Raw genomic sequence first — 18,949 nt, 5'->3', positions numbered from 1 at the left:
GCAGGGTGGGACTTGTCTTTCGATTTGCAGAAGGTGGGACGTTCTGGGTGCTGGAAACTAGGGAAAACACACACTGGAGGACCTTTGGCACAGAGAGATGGAGCTGGAAGCCAGGCTGGAGACACGTTGGGGGAATCACTGTGGATACAGGCCGTTTGGCCCACCAAGTCCATACTGACCCTCGGAAGAACATACCCCCCCCCCCCGAACCACCCGATAACCCCCACAGCTTATCCCTGAATTTCGAACGCCCAATCCATTCTAGCCTGCACATTTTTGGAACATGGGAGGAAAACCAAGCACCCAGAGGAAACCCACGTAGACAGGGAGTGGGGGAGGGGTAGGAAAGGGCAAAATCCACACTGTCACCATGAGGGTGGGTTCAAACCCAGGTCCCTGGCGCTGCAAGGAATCCCCTCTCCAGCACTCGGCAACCGATTGGCTTCTGCCCAATCCTGGTGACACTCCAGTCAGTTTGAGGAAATCAATTTGCTTCCATAGAGTTTCCACGGGTCAGGGGTCGTTGTTACCCGCCAGATTCAACAATCCAATGAAAGGCTCGTCTACAGCGAGAACACTAGTCCACATTTCGCCAAAGAATTAAAGTTCTCACTGCAATTAGAGCCCTTGAGCACTCCCACGCAGGCTGCGTGTATTCATGGGGATTCTCAATGCATGTTGATATTCGAAATTCCCCAATCCTGGGAAAAAAGATTGAGTGCATTCACCCTCTCCATGCCTCTCAGGATCTCTTCACCTCTATAAGCCCGCCCCAACCACCCGAGGCTCTTATGCTCGAAACAAATACGTCTTAGCTTGTCCAACCTCTCCCTGTTACTCAGACCTTGAGTCCTGGTTTCTTGTAAACGTCTTCTGCACTCTTTTCAAGTTTAATAACATCCTTGTTTCGCAAGGTGATCAAAACGAATCACAATACTCCAAGTGCGGCCTCACCAACATCCTGATTAACTGCAACATAACTTGTCAACTTCTATACTCAATGCCCTGACTGATGAAGGCCAGTGAGGCTTAAGCCTTCTTCACTGCCCTGTCTACCTATGTTGTTGGACATATCGGATCTGCTCCAAACTGGATAATCTAACTGATGTGACAGGAAACCGCTTCCTTTCTTGAGACAAGTCTCCCAGAGAGAACTTGCTGGCTGACTGTCTGAACTACTGAACCTCAGTGCCCTACTGCCCTCAGGAGGGGGGTCCACATATTTGCGTAAAGTGGTGCTCGAAATTTTTATCATCTTTGGGATGGATCTCCATTCATTCAGTGCTATGGAGTCATGTAGGCCAGAAACATACCCTTCAGACCAACCAGTCCATGATCCCCAACTAAACTAATGCCCCCTGTCTGCTCTTGGCCTATAACCAGTTTGTTAATAGTTGTGTTTATTTTTTAACTGTAACGATTGGATAAAAAAATTGCTGATAATTGATTTTAGAGTGTTGCGGATTTATTTTTATCACTAGAACAGGTTACACCACTTTTCAGGCTAATTTTACCTAATGTAGGGCAACATGTTCCTCTGGGTGTTTCTGTTTGAGATCTTGAATGCTGCTATGATGTCCTGCTGAATGCAATGGAGTCAATATTAATCCTAGCCTCACTGTGGCTGTGGGTGAATTGCCTTAATTTGGCTCCTGACTCAGAAACTGCGCAGAGAATCAACTGCTGAAACAATGATTTACACTTTATTGTATGTAGCAACCAAAGATAACCCCCCCGCCCTCAAGTCACCAAGTTCAACCTCACTCCCAACTTGGGGATCACCCAATTGATGGCAGAATTTAACTGACTTTCCACCGACAATATCTGTCTCTGGAAGTGTTCAGGGATTCACTGCAGTGTTGTTCTTCCAAGTACTGCTGCTGCATCTTTCTGGGTTTAAATTCTGGTGGAGATTCCTCACTTTGAAATCTGTGGTGTGATGTTTCTTTAGATTCTAACACCACCTCCCCACATTGCTAGAGACCTCCAGTGTGTAGCATACCTTCTTAGCCTTGAGGTTTAGCTGTCTGTTTGAAACAGACTGTCCTGCAATTAACCTCTTGGTGTCAAGGCCATCCTTCCACAGACAGACTAACTTGTCCTTTTGTCACGAGTTTATTAAAAACTTATCTCATCTGTCCCAGGAAACAGCTTGTTGTTATACATCCTTCTTCCCAGGAATAGTTAACTAGCAGAAATTAGGCCATTCAGCCCATTGAATCTGCTCCACCATTCAATCCTGGCTGATAACTTTCTCATCCCCATTCTCCCTGTAACCCTTGATACTTAAGAATGATTATATGGTGGAGCAGACTCAATGGGCTGAATTGCCTAATTTCTGCTTCTGAGGGCTTATGATTTTGCAGTTTCTCAGTGGCCCTTTTGTTTCTTGGTCCAGAAAGAGTTATTGCTGACTCAGGTAGTTTGGAAAGTTCTGGAGTTTACAGGACCACACCATATTCCTCTCTGCATTGTCCAGGAATAACTATTCCTTCTGAGATATTGGAAATTCCAGAGAAACCTTGGTATCCCTGAATAAAATCGGTTTGTCAGAAAATCTCTGCTGCTACTCTGGAACAGAAGGATTATGGGGAGAAAATTCAGAAATCAGATGTGCAAAGAGACGATGGAGTTCTATTCCAGGATTCTCTCAAGGTAAACTTGAAGGTTGCATCACTAGTTGGGGAGGCAAATGCAATGATGGCATTTATTTTGATCAGACTTGAATATAAAGGCAGGAATGTACTTCTGAGGCTCTGTAAGGCTCTGGTCAAGCCGCATTTGGAGTATTGAACGCAATTTTGGGCCCCATATCTCAGGAAGGATGTACTGGCCCCTTTATTATTAACTATTCAATTCAGCTCATTGAATCAATTCTGCCATTTATTCAGATCACGTTAGCTCTGGTAAACATCAACTCCACTTTCTGGCTATTTCCACATAATCCTCAATTCCCTCACCAGTTAAACAAAAACTGACAGCCTTGAATGTACTTAACGACCCAAGCTCAACAACCCCCTGTAGTAACATGTTCCACAGATTTACTGCCCCCAGTAAAAATTCCTATCTGTCTTCAACATGCAATCTCTCATTTGCAGGTTATTCCCTCTGGTGCTAGACTCACCCACAAAGGTAAACTTTTCCACATCAAGCCTGTCAAGTCTCCTCAGAATCGTTTGTGTGAAAATAAGGTTACCTCTAAATCTTCTCACTTCTAATAAGTATAGGCCCAACCAATTCACTTCTCTTCATATGATATTCTTTTCATCTAGGTCAAACTTCTCTGGACTGCCACCAAAGTCAGTATATCTTTCCTTGGGTAAAGGACCCACCCAGTGTTCAGTTTTGGCCTGACTGTTGCCTGATAGAGGTTCACTATAACCTCCCGACTTTTATACTCTATTTAAAGGTCAACCTCCCATTTGCCTTCCCTATTACTCACTGAACTTGGATGAAGAGATGCATGGGTATGGGCTTCCAAATCCCTCTATTCAACAGCTTTCTCCATTTAACATTCAACACTGTTCCTCCTGGCAAAGTGCACAACCTCTTTTCTCCAAATTCTATTCCATTTGCCATTTGCTTAACCTGTCTATATACCTCTGCAGATATTTCATGTCTTCTCACCACCTGCCTTCCCATCAACCATCTTTTCTGCAATCTTGACAATAATGCATTCACTTTACTTATCCAAGTAAATAATTGTAAATAATACATATTGTAAATAATTTTGGCCCCAGCACTGATTCCTGTGGCAAACTACTGATTACAACTTGCTATCCTGAACATGCCCCTTATCCCAATTGTATCATTGGTTAGCCAATCCTCTATCCATGCCTCTTTGCTTATTATTTCATGAGATGTGAATATCATTGGGTCTGCCAACAACCCTTCCCAAACTATCCTTGAAAATGTGGCGCTGACCTGCCACTTAAATTGCTTCACATTATGATTTGGTCTGCAATAATGTTCAGCAGCGAGTTCCAGGTTTTTGATCAATAACAAAGAAGCAATGCGATATATTTCACAGTTGGAATGCTGTGTTCACACTTACCTGCTCTTAGTAGTTGAGGTGATGGCTTGGAAGTGCTTTTGAAGAGCCACCAATTAATCAAGCCAGAATGATAGATTGTGGCCAGAGATTCTGCTTTTTGACTTTCATCATCAATCTACATTCTTTCCAGCCAAGATTTTAGTCTGAAACTGCCACACAATTCCTCCTGTTATAGCTTCAATCAGCTATAATAATATGACGATTCTTGGGATGATTTTTCACACCTGAGTGCAAAATAAATACAGGTCATTGTTTCCAGCTCTGCTGGAACAAAAAAACCCAGCAAATTGGTGGATAATTACAGTTAGTGCAAACAAAGCTAGCGATCGATAAAGACTAACCCTGTTTACTTCAATGGCCAAATTACATTTTGAAAACCAAGTACACTCAGACAACTTGTAAAAGTGGTTCATAGGAGGAGAAATGGGGCATTGAAGAGGAGTGAAATGATTGCTTTTGGTCACCGCCACCATTGTCTGAAAAAGATGTTGAAAGGATTCTTAAAAGGTGGGCAACAAAGTGGAGTGGTATAACATTTCAGACTCCGCAAAGTGTAAGATCACTATCTAGTGGAAGAAGAAGACATTTCTTAATTCTCGAAGAACGGGGGAACAAATGGGGAATAAATCTGAATTGGGAACTCTTTCTTATTAAGGATGTTCCTTCACCACAGTCTTGGTTCAGAGCATAAGTTCTTCATCAGGAATGAAGGTTGGTCCAACGGGGCTGAGAGATAATTGGGAAGGGGATGGGGATGGAGGGGAGGTAGCTGTGAATGAAATAGGTCGATGGAGGTGCTGATTTATCGTGAGAGGTAAGACAGGAGGGTGGAGCGAATAGGTGGGAAGCAAGATGAAAATGTAGGACAGCTCAAGAGACCAATGCCGAGTTGGAAGGTTGGATCTGGGACAAGGCGCGTGGTGTGGGAGTGAGGGTGAGGAGAAATATGGAAACTGGTGAAATCGATATTGATCCCATGTAGTTGCTGGATCCCAAGGCGAAAGATGAAGTGTTCTTCCTACAAGCGTCAGGGAGCTAGAGCTTGGAGGGGGATGCGGCACAGGACTTGCATGCCCTTGACGGATTGGGAGGGGAAGTTAAAGTATTCAGCCACAGGGCGGTGGGGTCGTTTAGGTTTGGGGACTTGGAGCTGTATTTTGAAATGTTCTGCAAGTTGGCATCCAGTCTCCCCAATGTGGCAGAGCAATGGACATATAAATAAATCTTATAAACAAATTGTATAAATTTTAGCATGCTGGAGTTATTATCTTTAATGAAGATAACGAAAATATTAATAAAATTGGGTGACTGTTTGAAACGGTTTGTTGGTCAGGCTCAACTCATCCCCTTGAAATGAGACAATGCCATTGATAGCGGTGAACTGCTCTTTTTGCTGTAAAATCACAAGTTCTTGATTTATTTTCACAACTTACTGGTATTCACACCTGCACATTCAATGTCAAACTCTGACATCAGAAATGAAATTACACCATTAATTTTGACTGACAATATTCGAACAAACAAATTAGTAGCACACAGTGAATACCAAGCCTGATAAATATGAAATCAAATTTGACCAAAAAAATACACAATCAAGATGGGAGATAATAAATGGGGGAAGGGCAGAAGGCAAGAAATGCAGCATCAAAGAAGGTGCTCCTCCAGGGAATGTATTTTACGAACTACAACTGCTAAATATAAACAAACACTCTGACATGACCCTCCGGTTTTAATGTGAACCAAAGCCCCATACAGTAGGTACCATTTAAATAAGTTAATAGATACAAGCCTTGAGCAAATCCAGCCCCGCTTTTGGAACTCGGAGTTTTCTCCAGCTCCGGGGGGTTGTTGAGCTCCTGGGCTCTAGCTGCCACTGCTCTACTGAAGAAGCTTTGGGAAGCAGATGCAAAGGCAAGATACAGAACAGAGCACCTTTGCCAAGGAAAGCAGCTTATGGAGACATTGAGCAATAGCATCACATGGTCTTGACCCCTCGGTTATGCGCCCAACACACTCATACTGCACTACTCTGCTTCAGTGCTCCCAGTCACCGGATTGTGGATCAGTTTAAAGTCGATCCTCTATCTCTGATAACATCGCTGCACAAGGCAGTGAAGAAAGGTTTAATCACACTAACCTTCATCAGTTAGGGAATTGAGTATAGATGTTGGCAAGATATAGTGTAGTTATATAGAACGTTGATGAGGCTGCACCTGGAATATTGTGATCAGTTTTGGTCTCCTTGGTATCGTGTGATTTCTGACATCTTCAACTCTGGGTTTGTGTTGAACTTGATAGGATATTTTGTCCAACTCAGCATGTTTAAACAGTATCGCTCGCAGGGAGTCATTTGAAATATTTGAGGAGGTGAGTTCAACAAGATTGAAGTATTCAAAGTTACTTGGACTCTCTTTTAAACTTACATCAGGACCAGTAGTCAGAGACACATACAACATGGAAACAGACCCTTCAGTCCAACTTTTCCATGCTGACCTGATATCCTAAATTAATCTAGTCCCATTTGACAGCACCTGACCCATATACTCTGGCAGCTCATTTCATGTATGTACCACCCACTGCATGAAGAAGTTGACCCTTTAATATATTTCGCCTCTCACCCTAAACCTATGCCCTCTAGTTCTGGACTCCTCCATCCCAGGGAAGATACCTTGATTTTTACCCTGTCCATCCCTCTCATGAACTTGTAACCTCTATTAGGTCACTCCTCTGCCTCCGATGCTCCAATGAAAACAGCCCCAGCCTATTCAGACTCTCCCTGTAGCTCAAACTCTCCAACCCCCAGCAACATTTCGTAAATCGTTTCTCATAGAGAAGTCAACGTTTCAGCCCTGAAGAAGCGTTAATACCCAAAATGCTGACTACTCCACATCTTGGTGCTGCCTGGCTGGCTGTATTCTCCCCACCTCCTGCTTGCCTACTTCGGGTTGCAATAGGTAGTGGCTCAGTGGTTAACACCGCAGCCTAACTGTGCCACAGATCCAGGTTTGATTCCAGCCTTGAGTGACTGTCTGTGAGGAGTTTGCACATTCTGCCAGTGTCTGCGTCGGTTTTCTCTGGGTGGTCCTGTCCAAAGACATGCAGGTCTGAGGTTTGATGAAGGCCTTCCTGCACTTAGAGCAACTGAACAACCTCTCCCCCATGTGGACCCACGAGTGGGCCAGCAGGTCAGAAGAAAGAGCAAAGCCCTTCATGCACTCGGGTCAGAAGAACGGCCTCTCCTCGGTGTGGACCCACTGGTGTCTCAGCAGGTGGGAAGAACTGCTAAAGGCCATCTCGCACTCAGGGCATGAGAACAGCCGTCCTGGGTGTGGATCAACCAGTGCGTCCGCATGGCAGAGGAATCACTAAAGGCCTTCCCGCACTCAGGGCAGCAGGAGGGCCTCTCCTCACTGTGGACTCATTGGTGCTTCAGAACCGTTTCAAATTTCACAATATCCTTCTGATAGGAGTGAGACCAGAATTGCACACAATATTCCAAATGTATTCCACAATATTCCAGTGTCCTGTCCAGCCACAACGAAACTTCCCAACTCCTATACTCAAGTTAGAGGATTGTGAAAGTTTTTAAAACTCACAAAATAAAATACGTAAAAAAGGGAAGGACAAACCGAATTTTTGAAGTCAACTTGGAAGCATCATTGAGAAATCAGCGGACTGGGTTTATTAGGTACCTGTTCTCCTTAAATACACTGTATACATCTTTCTCTTCTGCTCTTCGTAGTTCACAAAACCATGCTGAGTATCCTTGATCACATTATTCCTATCCAGATGTTCATAAATCCTATCCCTTACAATTTTCTCTAAGACTTTGCCCACAACAAAAGTGAGACTCACCGGCCTATACTTACTAGGGTTATCCGTACTCTGCTCCTTGAACAAGGAAACCACATTTGCTATCCTCCAGTCTTCTGGCACTATTCCTGTAGATAACGAGGTCATAAAAATCAAGGCCAATGGCTCTGCAATCTCTTCCCTTGCTTCCCAGAGAATCCTAGTATTAATGCCATCAGGCCCAGGGGACTTATCTATTTTCACCCTTTCCAGAAATTCCAATACCTCTTCCCTACATACTTCAAAGCCATCAATTTTCAATATTCATATCGGCAACAATGTCCTGTTCCTGAGTGAATACTGATGAAAAGTATTCATTCAGTGTCTCCCCAATCTCTTCGGCCTCCATGCGCAACTTCCCACTACTATCCTTGACTGGACCTATTCCTACCCGAGTCATTCTTTTATTCCTGACGTACCTATAGATAGCCTTTGGGTTTTCCCTAATCCTACCAACCAAGTACTTTTCGTGTCCCCTCCTTGCTGCTCTTAACTCTCTCTTTAGATCCTCCCTGGCTAACTTATAACTCTCAATCGCCCCAATTGAATTTCACGCCTCATCTTTACATAGGCCGCCCTCTTCACTTTAACAAGGGATTCCAATTCATTATTAAACCATGGCTCCCTCACATGACCCTTTCCTCCCTGCCTCACTGGTACATACTTATCAAGGACACTCAATAGTTGCTCCTTGAACAAGCTCCACATATCAATTGTCCCCTTCCCTTGAAGCCTAGTTTTCCAAGCCACGCATCCTAAGTCATGCCTCACCGCATCATAATTTCCCAGCCCCTAGCTATAAATCTTGCCCTACAGTGCATACTTATCCCTCTTCATCACCAGAGGAAAAGTCACCCAATTGTGGTCACTGTCCCCAAAGTGCTCACCTACCTCCAATTCTAACACCTGGCCTGTTTCGATACCCAGAACCAAATCTAGTACGGCCTCACCTCTTGTTGGCCTGTCAACATATTGTGTCATCTAACGTACTAGAGCTATAGCTTTCCCAGTCAATATCTGGAAAGTTAAAGACCCCCATAACAACCACCCTATTACTTACACTCTTCTCCTGAATCACCCCGGCAATCCTTTCTTCTGCGTCTCTAGGACTATTAGGCCTGTAGAAAACTCCTCACCTTTCCTATTTCTAACCTCAGCCCAAACTACCTCAGATGGCGAGTCTTCATTCATCGTCCTTTCCACCGCTGAAATACTATCCTTTACAAGCAATGCCACACACACCCTCTTTTACCCCTACCTCTGACCCTACTAAAACATTTAAACACTGGAACCTGCAACAGCCAATCCTGTCCCTGTTCTACCCATGTCTCCGTGATAGCCACAACATCGAAATCCCAGGTACCAACCCACACTGCAAGTTCACCTTCCTTATTTCGTATACTTCTCACATTGACGTATATACACTTCAAGCCACCTGCCTGTTTAGAGGCAACCTCCTTCGAGATTGATGCCATGTTCCTAACCTCCCTACACTCAAGGTCCTGCACCCTAAAGCTGCAGTCTACATGTCCCTGCAGAGTTAGTTTAAACCCTCCCAAAGAGCACTAGCAAACCTCCCCCAAAGGATGGTGGTGCACCTCAGGCTCAGGTGGAGACCATCCTGTTTATACAGATACCACCTTCCCCAGAAAGAACCCCAGTTATCCAGATACTGGAATCCCTCCCTCCTGCACCATCCCTGTAGCCATGCATTTAACTGTTCTCTCTCACTATTCCTCGACTCTCTATCACGTGGCACGGGTAACAAACCAGAGACAACAACTCTGTTTGTTCGAACACTGCGCTTCCAACCTAGCTCCCTGAAAGCCTGCCTAACATCCTCATGCTTCTTCCTACCTATGGCGTTGCTGCCAATGTGGACCACGACTTCGGGCTGCTCCCCCACCCCCTTAAGGAACCGGAAAACACGATCAGAAACGTCACTTACCCTTGCACCTGGGAGGCAACATACCAAAAGTGAGTCTCTCTCGCCCCCACGAAACCGGCTATCTGTGCCCCAAACTATCGAGTCCCCAATAACTCTTGCTCTGCTCTTCTCCAACCTTCTCTTCTGAGCAACAGGAACAGGCTCCGTGCCAGAGCCCTGAACCCCACTGCTTACCCCGGTAAGTCGTCGTACCAACAAGAATCCAAAATGGTATACTTGTTCTTGAGGGGAACGACCGCAGGATGTCTCTGCATTGGCTGCTTTCTCCAAGACCCTCACTGTCACCCATCTGTCTGCAATCTTTGGAGTTGCTACTTTCCTAAAGAACCGATCTATGACCCCTTCTGCCTCCCGAATGATTCTAAATTCATCCAACTCCAGCTCCAGTTCGCGAACATGGTCTTGGAGGAGCTGGAGATGGGTGCACTTACGGCAAGTGTAATCATCAAGGACGACCATGGCATCCCTCCCCTCAAACATGTTGCAAGAGGAACATTGCACTGTCTTCACTGCCATCCCTCTAAAAGTAACCTTTAAGAAAAACTAGGTCTGAAGAATACAACAAGCAAAATGCAGCACTGACCTGCTTACCACAATGGGTCTTATTATAAGGTTAGAGGAGGAGGGCGGGTGGGAGGCACTATCACTGTAGTGCCTCGGGATCCTCTCTTTTTTCACCAATAAAGGCGCGCAGGTGAGTCCCGGAGATGTGACTTGACTCTCCAGTCTCCCCAATGTTCTCGAGATCGGATAAAGTCTTCTTACTGCCGCAGCCCGGGTTCGATTCCCGGGCAGCGAGGCAATTTTCAGCACAGCTACAAGCGTGGATTTACGTCTCCCTGGTGGTCTAGTGGTTAGGATTTGGCGCTTTCACCACCGCGGCCCGGGTTCGATTCCCGGTCAGGAAAGCAGTTTTCAACGGGTCTTAATGCGCTGTACAGTTGTTTCTTGATCTTTGTTGCTCCTGGGCACTGCAATGTGAAGTAGCTCGTTGAAATAGCATCCTGATGCAGATTTGTTTGCATGTGTTGGGATGATTGCTTCTGCAGCTACAAAAGAGTGAACAATCCTCACTCTCTCGGCGGAGCAGGTCAGGGCTTTTTGGCAGTGTCTGTTTGTAGACGCGGTTATGTTTGTTTAACAGTTTAAATTTAATATTTTTGTATCCATTGCTCCCGAAGCGATCTCTATCACATTGGGAAGACTGGAGAGTCAAGTCACATCTCTGGGACTCTCCTGCGCGCCTTTATCGGGAAAAAAAACCTACCCAGGTAAGCTTGCGCTACACCAGCTTCTGGGTCCGGTCCGCGCTTTTTTCCCTATAAAGGCGCGCAGGAGAGTTGCGGAGATGTGACTTGACTCTCTAGTCTCCCCAGTGTTCTCGAGATCGGTGGAAGTCTTCTTACTGCCGCAGCCCGGGTACGATTCCCGGGCAGAGAGGAAATTTTCAGCAGAGCTGCAGGAGCCAATCTCCGTCTCCCTGGTGGTCTAGTGGTTAGGATTTGGCGCTCTCACCGCCGCGGCCCGGGTTCGATTCCCGGTCAGGGAAGCAGTTTTCAGCGGGTCGACGGGCTATCCAATCGTCTTAAATACGCTGTACGGTTGTTTATTGATCTTCGTCGTTCCTGGGTGCTGCAGAGTGAAGTAGCTCATTGAAATAGCATCCTGATGCGGATTTGTTTGCATGTGTTGGGATGATTGTTTCTGCAGCTGTAAACGAGTGAACAATCCTCACTCTCTCGGCGGAGCAGGTCAGGGCTGTTTAGCAGTGTCTGTTTGTAGACGCGGTTACCTTTGTTTTACCTTGTTTTTACCTTTGGAAAAAAGCGCGGAGCGGACCTGGAAGCTGGTGTCGCGCAAGCTTACCTGGGTAGGTTTTTTTTTCCCAATAAAGGCGAGCAGGAGAGTCCCAGAGATGTGACTTGACTCTCCAGTCTCCCCAATGTTACAGAGATCGCATCGGGAGCAATGGATACATCAAAAAAATTACATTTAAACTGTTAAACAAAGGTAACCGCGTCTACAAACAGACACTGCTAAACAGCCCTGACCTGCTCCGCCGAGAGAGTGAAGATTGCTCACTCGTTTGCTACTGCAGAAGCAAACATCCCAACGCATGCAAGCAAATCTGCATCAGGATGCTATTTCAAAGAGCTATTTAACACTGCAGCACACAGGAACGACGAAGATCAACAGACAACTGTGCAGTGCGTTTAAGACGAATAAAGAGCCCGTCGACCCGCTGAAAACTGCTTCCCTGACCGGGAATCGAACCCGGGCCGCGGCGGTGAAAGCGCCAAATCCTAACCACTAGACCACCAGGGAGACATGGACGCCTCTTGGTAGCTCTGCTGAAAATTGCCTCGCTGCCCGTGAATCGAACCTGGGCTGCGGCAGAAAGAAGACTTTCACCGGTACATCCATCAATATAATTTTCTTGTATCCCTTGCTCCCGATGCGATCTCTATAGCATTGGGGAGACTGGAGAGTCATGTCACATCTCCGGGACTCACCTGCGCGCCTTTATTGGAAAAAAGTGCGGAGCGGACCTGGAAGCTGGTGTAGCGCAAGCTTACCTGGGTAGGTTTTTTTTTCCCAATAAAGGCGAGCAGGAGAGTCCCAGAGATGTGACTTGACTCTCCAGTCTCCCCAATGTTACAGAGATCGCATCGGGAGCAATGGATACATCAAAAAAATTACATTTAAACTGTTAAACAAAGGTAACCGCGTCTACAAACAGACACTGCTAAACAGCCCTGACCTGCTCCGCCGAGAGAGTGAAGATTGCTCACTCGTTTGCTACTGCAGAAGCAAACATCCCAACGCATGCAAGCAAATCTGCATCAGGATGCTATTTCAAAGAGCTATTTTACACTGCAGCACACAGGAACGACGAAGATCAACAGACAACTGTGCAGTGCGTTTAAGACGAATAAAGAGTCCTCTGACCCGCTGAAAACTGCTTCCCTGACCGGGAATCGAACCCGGGCCGCGGCGGTGAAAGCGCCAAATCCTAACCACTAGACCACCAGGGAGACATGGACGCCTCTTGGTAGCTCTGCTGAAAATTGCCTCGCTGCCCGTGAATCGAACCTGGGCTGCGGCAGAAAGAAGACTTTCACCGGTACATCCATCAATATAATTTTCTTGTATCCCTTGCTCCCGATGCGATCTCTATAGCATTGGGGAGACTGGAGAGTCATGTCACATCTCCGGGACTCACCTGCGCGCCTTTATTGGAAAAAAGCGCGGAGCGGACCTGGAAGCTGGTGTCGCGCAAGCTTACCTGGGTAGGTTATTTTTCCCAATAAAGGCGAGCAGGAGAGTCCCAGAGATGTGACTTGACTCTCCAGTCTCCCCAGTGTTACAGAGATCGCATCGGGAGCAATGGATACATCAAAAAAATTACATTTAAACTGTTAAACAAAGGTAACCGCGTCTACAATCAGACACTGCTAAACAGCCCTGACCTGCTCCGCCGAGAGAGTGAAGATTGCTCACTCGTTTGCTACTGCAGAAGCAAACATCCCAACGCATGCAAGCAAATCTGCATCAGGATGCTATTTCAAAGAGCTATTTTACACTGCAGCACACAGGAACGACGAAGATCAACAGACAACTGTGCAGTGCGTTTAAGACGAATAAAGAGCCCGTCGACCCGCTGAAAACTGCTTCCCTGACCGGGAATCGAACCCGGGCCGCGGCGGTGAAAGCGCCAAATCCTAACCACTAGACCACCAGGGAGACATGGACGCCTCTTGGTAGCTCTGCTGAAAATTGCCTCGCTGCCCGTGAATCGAACCTGGGCTGCGGCAGAAAGAAGACTTTCACCGGTACATCCATCAATATAATTTTCTTGTATCCCTTGCTCCCGATGCGATCTCTATAGCATTGGGGAGACTGGAGAGTCATGTCACATCTCCGGGACTCACCTGCGCGCCTTTATTGGAAAAAAGTGCGGAGCGGACCTGGAAGCTGGTGTAGCGCAAGCTTACCTGGGTAGGTTTTTTTTTCCCAATAAAGGCGAGCAGGAGAGTCCCAGAGATGTGACTTGACTCTCCAGTCTCCCCAATGTTACAGAGATCGCATCGGGAGCAATGGATACATCAAAAAAATTACATTTAAACTGTTAAACAAAGGTAACCGCGTCTACAAACAGACACTGCTAAACAGCCCTGACCTGCTCCGCCGAGAGAGTGAAGATTGCTCACTCGTTTGCTACTGCAGAAGCAAACATCCCAACGCATGCAAGCAAATCTGCATCAGGATGCTATTTCAAAGAGCTATTTTACACTGCAGCACACAGGAACGACGAAGATCAACAGACAACTGTGCAGTGCGTTTAAGACGAATAAAGAGTCCTCTGACCCGCTGAAAACTGCTTCCCTGACCGGGAATCGAACCCGGGCCGCGGCGGTGAAAGCGCCAAATCCTAACCACTAGACCACCAGGGAGACATGGACGCCTCTTGGTAGCTCTGCTGAAAATTGCCTCGCTGCCCGTGAATCGAACCTGGGCTGCGGCAGAAAGAAGACTTTCACCGGTACATCCATCAATATAATTTTCTTGTATCCCTTGCTCCCGATGCGATCTCTATAGCATTGGGGAGACTGGAGAGTCATGTCACATCTCCGGGACTCACCTGCGCGCCTTTATTGGAAAAAAGCGCGGAGCGGACCTGGAAGCTGGTGTCGCGCAAGCTTACCTGGGTAGGTTTTTTTTTCCCAATAAAGGCGAGCAGGAGAGTCCCAGAGATGTGACTTGACTCTCCAGTCTCCCCAGTGTTACAGAGATCGCATCGGGAGCAATGGATACATCAAAAAAATTACATTTAAACTGTTAAACAAAGGTAACCGCGTCTACAATCAGACACTGCTAAACAGCCCTGACCTGCTCCGCCGAGAGAGTGAAGATTGCTCACTCGTTTGCTACTGCAGAAGCAAACATCCCAACGCATGCAAGCAAATCTGCATCAGGATGCTATTTCACACTGCAGCACACAGGAACGACGAAGATCAACAGACAACTATGCAGTGCGTTTAAGACGAATAAAGAGTCCTCTGACCCGCTGAAAACTGCTTCCCTGACCGGGAATCGAACCCGGGCCGCGGCGGTGAAAGCGCCAAATCCTAACCACTAGACCACCAGGGAGACATGGACGCCTCTTGGTAGCTCTGCTGAAAATTGCCTCGCTGCCCGTGAATCGAACCTGGGCTGCGGCAGAAAGAAGACTTTCACCGGTACATCCATCAATATAATTTTCTTGTATCCCTTGCTCCCGATGCGATCTCTATAGCATTGGGGAGACTGGAGAGTCATGTCACATCTCCGGGACTCACCTGCGCGCCTTTATTGGAAAAAAGCGCGGAGCGGACCTGGAAGCTGGTGTAGCGCAAGCTTACCTGGGTAGGTTTTTTTTTCCCAATAAAGGCGAGCAGGAGAGTCCCAGAGATGTGACTTGACTCTCCAGTCTCCCCAGTGTTACAGAGATCGCATCGGGAGCAATGGATACATCAAAAAAATTACATTTAAACTGTTAAACAAAGGTAACCGCGTCTACAATCAGACACTGCTAAACAGCCCTGACCTGCTCCGCCGAGAGAGTGAAGATTGCTCACTCGTTTGCTACTGCAGAAGCAAACATCCCAACGCATGCAAGCAAATCTGCATCAGGATGCTATTTCACACTGCAGCACACAGGAACGACGAAGATCAACAGACAACTATGCAGTGCGTTTAAGACGAATAAAGAGTCCTCTGACCCGCTGAAAACTGCTTCCCTGACCGGGAATCGAACCCGGGCCGCGGCGGTGAAAGCGCCAAATCCTAACCACTAGACCACCAGGGAGACATGGACGCCTCTTGGTAGCTCTGCTGAAAATTGCCTCGCTGCCCGTGAATCGAACCTGGGCTGCGGCAGAAAGAAGACTTTCACCGGTACATCCATCAATATAATTTTCTTGTATCCCTTGCTCCCGATGCGATCTCTATAGCATTGGGGAGACTGGAGAGTCATGTCACATCTCCGGGACTCACCTGCGCGCCTTTATTGGAAAAAAGCGCGGAGCGGACCTGGAAGCTGGTGTAGCGCAAGCTTACCTGGGTAGGTTTTTTTTTCCCAATAAAGGCGAGCAGGAGAGTCCCAGAGATGTGACTTGACTCTCCAGTCTCCCCAGTGTTACAGAGATCGCATCGGGAGCAATGGATACATCAAAAAAATTACATTTAAACTGTTAAACAAAGGTAACCGCGTCTACAATCAGACACTGCTAAACAGCCCTGACCTGCTCCGCCGAGAGAGTGAAGATTGCTCACTCGTTTGCTACTGCAGAAGCAAACATCCCAACGCATGCAAGCAAATCTGCATCAGGATGCTATTTCACACTGCAGCACACAGGAACGACGAAGATCAACAGACAACTATGCAGTGCGTTTAAGACGAATAAAGAGTCCTCTGACCCGCTGAAAACTGCTTCCCTGACCGGGAATCGAACCCGGGCCGCGGCGGTGAAAGCGCCAAATCCTAACCACTAGACCACCAGGGAGACATGGACGCCTCTTGGTAGCTCTGCTGAAAATTGCCTCGCTGCCCGTGAATCGAACCTGGGCTGCGGCAGAAAGAAGACTTTCACCGGTACATCCATCAATATAATTTTCTTGTATCCCTTGCTCCCGATGCGATCTCTATAGCATTGGGGAGACTGGAGAGTCATGTCACATCTCCGGGACTCACCTGCGCGCCTTTATTGGAAAAAAGCGCGGAGCGGACCTGGAAGCTGGTGTAGCGCAAGCTTACCTGGGTAGGTTTTTTTTTCCCAATAAAGGCGAGCAGGAGAGTCCCAGAGATGTGACTTGAATCTCCAGTCTCCCCAGTGTTACAGAGATCGCATCGGGAGCAATGGATACATCAAAAAAATTACATTTAAACTGTTAAACAAAGGTAACCGCGTCTACAAACAGACACTGCTAAACAGCCCTGACCTGCTCCGCCGAGAGAGTGAAGATTGCTCACTCGTTTGCTACTGCAGAAGCAAACATCCCAACGCATGCAAGCAAATCTGCATCAGGATGCTATTTCAAAGAGCTATTTTACACTGCAGCACACAGGAACGACGAAGATCAACAGACAACTATGCAGTGCGTTTAAGACGAATAAAGAGTCCTCTGACCCGCTGAAAACTGCTTCCCTGACCGGGAATCGAACCCGGGCCGCGGCGGTGAAAGCGCCAAATCCTAACCACTAGACCACCAGGGAGACATGGACGCCTCTTGGTAGCTCTGCTGAAAATTGCCTCGCTGCCCGTGAATCGAACCTGGGCTGCGGCAGAAAGAAGACTTTCACCGGTACATCCATCAATATAATTTTCTTGTATCCCTTGCTCCCGATGCGATCTCTATAGCATTGGGGAGACTGGAGAGTCATGTCACATCTCCGGGACTCACCTGCGCGCCTTTATTGGAAAAAAGCGCGGAGCGGACCTGGAAGCTGGTGTAGCGCAAGCTTACCTGGGTAGGTTTTTTTTTCCCAATAAAGGCGAGCAGGAGAGTCCCAGAGATGTGACTTGACTCTCCAGTCTCCCCAGTGTTACAGAGATCGCATCGGGAGCAATGGATACATCAAAAAAATTACATTTAAACTGTTAAACAAAGGTAACCGCGTCTACAATCAGACACTGCTAAACAGCCCTGACCTGCTCCGCCGAGAGAGTGAAGATTGCTCACTCGTTTGCTACTGCAGAAGCAAACATCCCAACGCATGCAAGCAAATCTGCATCAGGATGCTATTTCACACTGCAGCACACAGGAACGACGAAGATCAACAGACAACTATGCAGTGCGTTTAAGACGAATAAAGAGTCCTCTGACCCGCTGAAAACTGCTTCCCTGACCGGGAATCGAACCCGGGCCGCGGCGGTGAAAGCGCCAAATCCTAACCACTAGACCACCAGGGAGACATGGACGCCTCTTGGTAGCTCTGCTGAAAATTGCCTCGCTGCCCGTGAATCGAACCTGGGCTGCGGCAGAAAGAAGACTTTCACCGGTACATCCATCAATATAATTTTCTTGTATCCCTTGCTCCCGATGCGATCTCTATAGCATTGGGGAGACTGGAGAGTCATGTCACATCTCCGGGACTCACCTGCGCGCCTTTATTGGAAAAAAGCGCGGAGCGGACCTGGAAGCTGGTGTAGCGCAAGCTTACCTGGGTAGGTTTTTTTTTCCCAATAAAGGCGAGCAGGAGAGTCCCAGAGATGTGACTTGAATCTCCAGTCTCCCCAGTGTTACAGAGATCGCATCGGGAGCAATGGATACATCAAAAAAATTACATTTAAACTGTTAAACAAAGGTAACCGCGTCTACAAACAGACACTGCTAAACAGCCCTGACCTGCTCCGCCGAGAGAGTGAAGATTGCTCACTCGTTTGCTACTGCAGAAGCAAACATCCCAACGCATGCAAGCAAATCTGCATCAGGATGCTATTTCAAAGAGCTATTTTACACTGCAGCACACAGGAACGACGAAGATCAACAGACAACTATGCAGTGCGTTTAAGACGAATAAAGAGTCCTCTGACCCGCTGAAAACTGCTTCCCTGACCGGGAATCGAACCCGGGCCGCGGCGGTGAAAGCGCCAAATCCTAACCACTAGACCACCAGGGAGACATGGACGCCTCTTGGTAGCTCTGCTGAAAATTGCCTCGCTGCCCGTGAATCGAACCTGGGCTGCGGCAGAAAGAAGACTTTCACCGGTACATCCATCAATATAATTTTCTTGTATCCCTTGCTCCCGATGCGATCTCTATAGCATTGGGGAGACTGGAGAGTCATGTCACATCTCCGGGACTCACCTGCGCGCCTTTATTGGAAAAAAGCGCGGAGCGGACCTGGAAGCTGGTGTAGCGCAAGCTTACCTGGGTAGGTTTTTTTTTCCCAATAAAGGCGAGCAGGAGAGTAACCCGAGGCACTACCCGGGTAGTGCCTCCCTCCCGCCCTCCTCCTCTAACCTAATAATAATAACCAATGTGGTAAGCAGGTCAGTGCTGCATTTTGCTTGTTCTGTTCTTCAGACCTAGTTTTTTTTTGAAGGTTGCTT

General features: G+C 47.2%; 11 non-coding genes across 11 annotated transcripts; 1 reads left to right on the top strand and 10 right to left on the bottom strand.

Moving 5' to 3' along the window:
• The first annotated feature begins 11,331 nt into the window (after nt 1–11,331).
• Nucleotides 11,332–11,403, top strand: trnae-cuc (transfer RNA glutamic acid (anticodon CUC)). The gene has a single exon. It is a non-coding gene; the product is annotated as a tRNA-Glu (tRNA).
• Nucleotides 11,404–12,107: 704 nt separating this feature from the next.
• trnae-uuc (transfer RNA glutamic acid (anticodon UUC)) lies at nt 12,108–12,179 on the bottom strand. Its single transcript has one exon. It is a non-coding gene; the product is annotated as a tRNA-Glu (tRNA).
• Nucleotides 12,180–12,817: 638 nt separating this feature from the next.
• Nucleotides 12,818–12,889, bottom strand: trnae-uuc (transfer RNA glutamic acid (anticodon UUC)). Its single transcript has one exon. It is a non-coding gene; the product is annotated as a tRNA-Glu (tRNA).
• Nucleotides 12,890–13,526: 637 nt separating this feature from the next.
• Nucleotides 13,527–13,598, bottom strand: trnae-uuc (transfer RNA glutamic acid (anticodon UUC)). The gene has a single exon. It is a non-coding gene; the product is annotated as a tRNA-Glu (tRNA).
• Nucleotides 13,599–14,236: 638 nt separating this feature from the next.
• trnae-uuc (transfer RNA glutamic acid (anticodon UUC)) lies at nt 14,237–14,308 on the bottom strand. Its single transcript has one exon. It is a non-coding gene; the product is annotated as a tRNA-Glu (tRNA).
• Nucleotides 14,309–14,933: 625 nt separating this feature from the next.
• Nucleotides 14,934–15,005, bottom strand: trnae-uuc (transfer RNA glutamic acid (anticodon UUC)). Its single transcript has one exon. It is a non-coding gene; the product is annotated as a tRNA-Glu (tRNA).
• Nucleotides 15,006–15,630: 625 nt separating this feature from the next.
• trnae-uuc (transfer RNA glutamic acid (anticodon UUC)) lies at nt 15,631–15,702 on the bottom strand. Its single transcript has one exon. It is a non-coding gene; the product is annotated as a tRNA-Glu (tRNA).
• A 625-nt stretch (nt 15,703–16,327) lies between these two features.
• trnae-uuc (transfer RNA glutamic acid (anticodon UUC)) lies at nt 16,328–16,399 on the bottom strand. Its single transcript has one exon. It is a non-coding gene; the product is annotated as a tRNA-Glu (tRNA).
• Nucleotides 16,400–17,037: 638 nt separating this feature from the next.
• On the bottom strand, nt 17,038–17,109 carry trnae-uuc (transfer RNA glutamic acid (anticodon UUC)). Its single transcript has one exon. It is a non-coding gene; the product is annotated as a tRNA-Glu (tRNA).
• Nucleotides 17,110–17,734: 625 nt separating this feature from the next.
• trnae-uuc (transfer RNA glutamic acid (anticodon UUC)) lies at nt 17,735–17,806 on the bottom strand. Its single transcript has one exon. It is a non-coding gene; the product is annotated as a tRNA-Glu (tRNA).
• A 638-nt stretch (nt 17,807–18,444) lies between these two features.
• trnae-uuc (transfer RNA glutamic acid (anticodon UUC)) lies at nt 18,445–18,516 on the bottom strand. Its single transcript has one exon. It is a non-coding gene; the product is annotated as a tRNA-Glu (tRNA).
• Nucleotides 18,517–18,949: the final 433 nt, after the last annotated feature.

This window comes from Hemiscyllium ocellatum (assembly GCF_020745735.1).
Source record: "Hemiscyllium ocellatum isolate sHemOce1 chromosome 27 unlocalized genomic scaffold, sHemOce1.pat.X.cur. SUPER_27_unloc_17, whole genome shotgun sequence".
NCBI lineage: Eukaryota > Metazoa > Chordata > Chondrichthyes > Orectolobiformes > Hemiscylliidae > Hemiscyllium > Hemiscyllium ocellatum.
This window is presented reverse-complemented; position numbering and strand designations above follow the sequence as displayed.